We start from the raw sequence: 6,003 nt of genomic DNA, 5'->3' as shown, positions 1-6,003 counted from the left end.
ATGGCTAATACATTTTGATTCTTAGATACTATTCCATTTTTATCTTGCTGTTCAGTATTTTAACTCACTGTGTTTTTAAAAGAGCAAAAAAGGGAGGATCGTGAAAACCTGGGAATCACATATAAGTTCATCCTGAATCTTGATACTCCCCTCCCCTTCCCTGAGGTGGACCACATTTGAAGTCAGCAGAGAAAAAGTGTGATATTCAGAAGAAATGCGTGATTTTGGAGTCGCTTTGGAGGAAATATTTTCTTTCTCTATGCCTAAAGAAACTGAAGCCAGACTGAAGTTTTGCACCCTAAAAAAGGAACAGCATTGTTTGAGTTACTTGAGCAAATGTCGGTGGTCCACGTTAAACATATTTTTAAAACTTCCAAAAGTGTCGATTATTAAAATTGTAGTATATTACATTTCATTTTGGGGGGAAATTCCAAGTATGGTGTTTGTATTAAAGTCAGACAGTCATACTTGTGCTTTTACATGAAGTTTAAATGATACACATTGTAAATATTCAATAACTACAGTGTTTAAAAAGCATGCTTCAACATAGAAGTAGCAGCAATGTAATTATTTGAAGTAACACTTAACACACTCCACTGCATTGAATGCAGTGGATTGATCAGAATGTTAAGACTGACATTTCCAAGGTTGGCTACTATGTAAAATTAAAATTACACAAATTGTGCAGAAAAAGCCTTAATTTTAATTTCATACAAATCTTTGATGCATTAGTATGTTCTAAAATGTCACTGGGAATTAGCTTTGTTTTTTTTTTGTTTTGTTTTGTTTTTTGCTTTACATCACTTGGTATGTAAATACCTTGATTAAAACCTTATAAACCAATTTCAAGGTTACTATAAGTTGTATAGTACAAGTGTTTTTTAAAAATCTTGGGGTGTTTTTAAAAATTAAGATATATTTTGCCCAATAATTTTTTTAACAAGATTGCTAAAAACATCTTATTTAGACACTTCAATGTACCAATTTATAATTGGACATTCAGTTTAAATAGTACACAGAGTTGTGGCTTTTATTTTCAATTAATTTTTTCCTTGTGGGCAGTGTGCATGGTATCACAAGCCTGAGCAGAGGCTTAAGTTGTATGTGTGCAGAGTTTGTAAAGGAATCAGTTGGAAGATGCAGAAGACTGAGGTTTGCTTTCAAGGTATTTTTCAGGCTGTGTGGGTAAAATTTGCCTCAAATTTCTATCAAACAGGAATGTAAAATAGATAAAATCCTATGTATTTGAATTGTCAGAGCTAGGGAGTGCAAATGTCTTGGCAATGTATTCAAAATACTGGCCTGGGCACCAAAGAGTGCCTTTTACAGTTACGTAGTAAGATGCAATTGGTACCCACAAATTACTGTTTTCTAAACATTTGAAGTCTTACAATTAGCTTTAAAATAATGATGATTTTATAAATTGATGATCACAATAATTTTGGTATTACTTTCCTCCTTTTCCCACTTAGCAATATAGCCAAATGTATTCAACATAAAAATTCATAGGGTCTAAAGTTCATAGTTGGGCCAAATTTTTTTAAGGCACCTTAGTTTTTACCATAATGGTCATCTATTACACTCTTCTGTTATAAAACATACCCTTATTTCTTTTGTTTATAGTATCTTTGAGGAATGTTTTTGGAAAAGTTAATTTATATTTTATAGGGAGAACACTCAATAAATTATGTTAACTGTGCCCCCGAGTTAAAAATTTTATGAATATATGTGAAACTTGAACAGCTGAAGACTTTTTTTAATTGATAAAATTAAAAATGCTCAGTATGCCTGTTTTGGTCTGCCAGTAAATTAAGTAGCTTATTGAGATAACTAACAGCTAAATATAGCTGTAGTGTTTCCTGACTGTATATTCTATGATTTAATAAAAATTATCCAGAGTAGTTATATTGCCACAGTAAACATGTGACTGAAGTGTCCTTCATCTTAATCTGAAAGAGGGCAAAATTTCATGATCAGTTAATGGAAGTTATTTCATGTTAAGTTTTTTTTTTTTTTTTAAGACGGAGTCTTGCCTTGTCACCAGGCTGGACTACAGTGGCAAGAACTTGGCTCACTGCAGCCTCCACTTCCCAGGTTCAAGCGATTCTCCTGCCTCAGCCTCCTGAGTAGCTAGGATTATAATCATGTGCCACCATGCCCAGCTAATTTTTTTGTATTTTTAGTAGAGATGGAGTTTCACCCTGTTGGCCAGGATGGTCTCAATCTCCTGACCTTGTGATCCGCCCACCTCAGTCTCCCAAAGTGCTGGGATTACAGGCGTGAGCCACAGCGTCCGGCCCTTTTTTTTTTTTGAGGCGGCGGCTTGCTCTGTTGCCAGGCTGGAATGCAGTGGTGCCATCTCGGCTCACTGCAACCTCCGCTTCCCGGGTTTAAGCGATTCTTCTGCCTCAGCCTCCCAAGTAGATGGTGGGACTACAGATGCATGCCACCATGTCTGGCTAATTTTTGTATTTTTAGTAGAGACAGGGTTTCACCATGTTGGCCAGGATGGTCTCAATCTCCTGACCTCATTATCCACCCGCCTTGGCCTCCCAAGGTGCTGGGATTACAGGCGTGAGCCACTGCACCCGGCCATTAAGTGGTTTTTAAAATACAAAGCTACTTATCCAAATGAAATGTACCATTTAAAAACTACGACTGGGCCGGGCGCAGTGGCTCAGCCTGACCAACATGGTAAAACCCCATCTCCACTAAAAATACAAAATTACAGGCGTGGTGACCTGTGCCTGTAATCCCAACTACTCAGGAGGCTGAGGCAGGATAACCGCTTGAACCCAGGAGGCGGAGGTTGCAGTGAGCCAAGATTGCGCTATTGCACTCCAGCCTGGGAAATCGAGCGAGACTCAGTCTCAAAAGAAAACAAAAAATGCAACTGTAGCCGGCCATGGTGGTTCACACCTGTAATCCCAGCACTTTGGGAGGCCGAGGCGGGTGATGGATCACCTAAGGTCAGGAGTTCGAGACCAGCGTGGCCAACATGGTAAAACCCCATCTCTACTACAAATAAAAAAGTTAGCTGAATGTGTTGGTGAGCACCTGTAGTCCCAGCGACTTGGGAGGCTGAGGCAGGAGAATTGCTTGAACCTGGGAGGTGGAGGTTGCAGTGAGCTGAAATTGCACCACTGCACTCCAGCCTGGGCGACAGAGTGAGACTACATTTCAAAAAATAATTAAAAGTACGGCTGTTAACTTGACCCAATGCTATCTTGATCCAATTTAAGCCTAAGAATCGTTGCTCCTCACCCTGTTCATCAAAAACATCAGCAGAGATTTTTTTGGCATGCAAGGAAATGTTTATTTCATAATTATTTTGAGATTTATTTTGGTGATGTGTTTTTGACTGCCATATTCTTTGTTCTAATAATTTCTCTACTAGTATTTCCACTCCCTTCCCCCGTGCCATTCCCACTTGATTTTTATGTCTGCTGGCAGTGAGAGGCTAAAATGGCCAACTTAAGCCAAAGCTGTAAACAACAGTTGAAGTAAGTCTTTCAATAAAGACTAGACTATATGATAAGTGGCTTTTTCTTATTGTCGTTTATTACATAATTATTCTTCCAGGCTGCCATGAAATAAGCAACTAGGTTTTAAGTTTTCAGGAAGTTATGTGGAATATGTATGTAGTCAGGACCTATTTCCATGTTCTATGTAAGTGTTAACATGTCCATTAGCTTTGTTGAATTAAAATTTAATCTCTGGATATGAAGGAGTAGAAATTTGCATCCTTCTAAAAATGCATGCTCTATTTCATATTAATATGGTTAAATTCATTAATTTGGAGTTCTCAGATATGGGAACTAATTTTACTGTCTAGGTTACTCTTTGGTAATATCTATGAGTAAAGATTATGCTTGACAAAAATAATTTAATAAATGTTTTAGATACTTTACTAGTATGTCCAAATTAAATTTTCCCCATTAAAAGTTAGCATTTGGGCTTCTACTTAATACATTATAAACATTGACTTTGCAATTTTATTATGTACTGGAAAGATGCAAAACCTATTTCCTTTAGACTTTTACTAGTTTTTATAAGCCTTCACTGTTTTACGTGGTCTAAATGAGGGTTTTGCTTAAATGTGTATTCTGCTATGTTCAGTAATAAAATATTCTAGTAATTGGCCAGGCACAGTGACTCACACATGTAATCCCAGCACTTTGGGAGGCCGAGGTGGGCAGATCACTTGATGTCGGGAGTTCGATACCAGCTTGGCCAGCATGGCAAAAACCCATCTCTACTAAAAATACACAAATTAGCCAGATGTGGTGGGTGTGCCTGTGATCCCAGTTACTCGGGAGGCTAAGGCAGGAGAATCACTCGAAGCTGGGAGGCGGAGTTTGCAGTGTGCTGAGATTGCATCACTACAACCCAGCCTGGGCAACAAAGCAAGACTCTGTCTCAAAAATTAAAATATTCCAGTGATTATGTTTAAATAGGTTGCTGTAAATTAGATTGACACATCAATTCCATTTCCAAACAAGGAAATTATGTGAATACAACTTAAACTTGTTTTTTGAGATGGAGTTTCGCTCTTGTTGCCCAGGCTGGAGTGCAATGGCGCAATCTCAGCTCATTGCAACCTCCGCTTCCCGGGTTCAAGTGATTCTTCTGTCTCAGCCTCCTGAGTAGCTGGGATTACAAGCGCCTGCCACTACGCCCAGCTAGTTTTTGGTATTTTTAGTAGAAACGGGGCTTCACCATGTTGACCAGGCTGGTCTTAAACTCCTGACCTCAGGTGATCCACCCGCCTCGGCCTCCCAAAGTGCTGGGATTACAGGCGTGAGCCACCTCGCTCGGCCAACTTAAACATTTTATTGTTCCAGCTGGGCATGATGTGGCTCACGCCTGTGACCCCAGCACTTTGGGAGGTTAAGATGGGAGAATCACTTGAGCCCAAGAGTTCGAAGCTACAGTGAGTCATGATTGTGCCACTCCAGCCTGGGTAACAAGAGTGTGAAACTCTGTCTCTAAAATACAATAAAAAAAATTTGAAATGCAATATTAGTATGAAACCTGGCCTCCTATTTTCTACTTACTGATTTTTATTTTGAAAGATAGTGCAGATAGGCCAGGTACTATAATTCATAAGGTACTTTGTGCAAATACTTCTTTTATGGGCAAAGATGACTTTTGGTTTTGGAATTTCTAAATGTGAAAGAAATTTATATTTAGGAAATAGGGGTAGATGAAAGCTGTATATAATTTGTTGTTTTTTAAGGGGAAAAAAGGCATTGATAGCAATTGATCTTTTTATAGAATTAAGCTTTGTGGCTGGGCGCAGTGGCTTACATTTGTAATCCCAGCACTTTGGGAGGCCAGGGCGGACTGATCAAGAGGTGAAGAGATCGAGACCTTCCTGGCTACCACAGTGAAACCCCGTCTCTACTAAAAATACAAAAAATTAGCCGGGCGAGGTGGCGGTTGCCTATAGTCCCAGCTACTCGGGAGGCTGAGGCAGGAGAATGGCTTGAACCCGGGAGGCAGAGCTGGCAGCGAGCCCAGACCACGCCACTGCACTCCAGCCTGGGCGACGGAGTGAGACTCCGTCTCAAAAAAAAAAAACTTTTGTTTGGGGGAAGAGAGAGATACAGTCTATATAACTTTGATGGTTTGGTTTTTAAACAAAAATATCAGAGTAACCGCTGACAAAAGAAGTATATTCAATAAATTATTTCCTTAACTTTCCAACTCAAAATACATACGCTGAATTTTGTCTTTTCCAATTTATTGCACTTTTAAGATTTCACTAACCATTGTTTCTCTGAGATGTTCCCCTGGGAGTGATCCATAGCTAATAACGTCTTGGAGTCAGCTTGGAAAGTTTGCAAACATGAATAAAACTGAAGTGCTTTTGGATAGCGTTAGAGGAAATCCAGGGCGACTGTATGCTGGAAAGTAATCTCAGGAGTGAGCTGTCCAGTTGATCTTCCAGCGGGGCTTAGCTTGCCCATGGGTCTCCTCTTTTCACTTTCCTTCCTTCTT

General features: G+C 39.3%; 2 protein-coding genes across 4 annotated transcripts in view; both read left to right on the top strand.

Annotated features, from left to right (window-relative positions):
* Positions 1–6,003, top strand: part of PRDX3 (peroxiredoxin 3) — a 497,514-nt gene that overhangs the window by 93,244 nt on the left and 398,267 nt on the right. The window lies entirely within an intron of this gene.
* RGS10 (regulator of G protein signaling 10) overlaps positions 1–6,003 on the top strand; it is a 738,227-nt gene that overhangs the window by 666,860 nt on the left and 65,364 nt on the right. The gene's annotated exons all lie outside the window — the stretch shown is intronic.

This window comes from Macaca thibetana, chromosome 9, assembly GCF_024542745.1.
Source record: "Macaca thibetana thibetana isolate TM-01 chromosome 9, ASM2454274v1, whole genome shotgun sequence".
NCBI lineage: Eukaryota > Metazoa > Chordata > Mammalia > Primates > Cercopithecidae > Macaca > Macaca thibetana.
The sequence above is the reverse complement of the archived record's forward strand: the minus strand, read 5'-3'. Positions and strand labels throughout refer to the sequence as shown.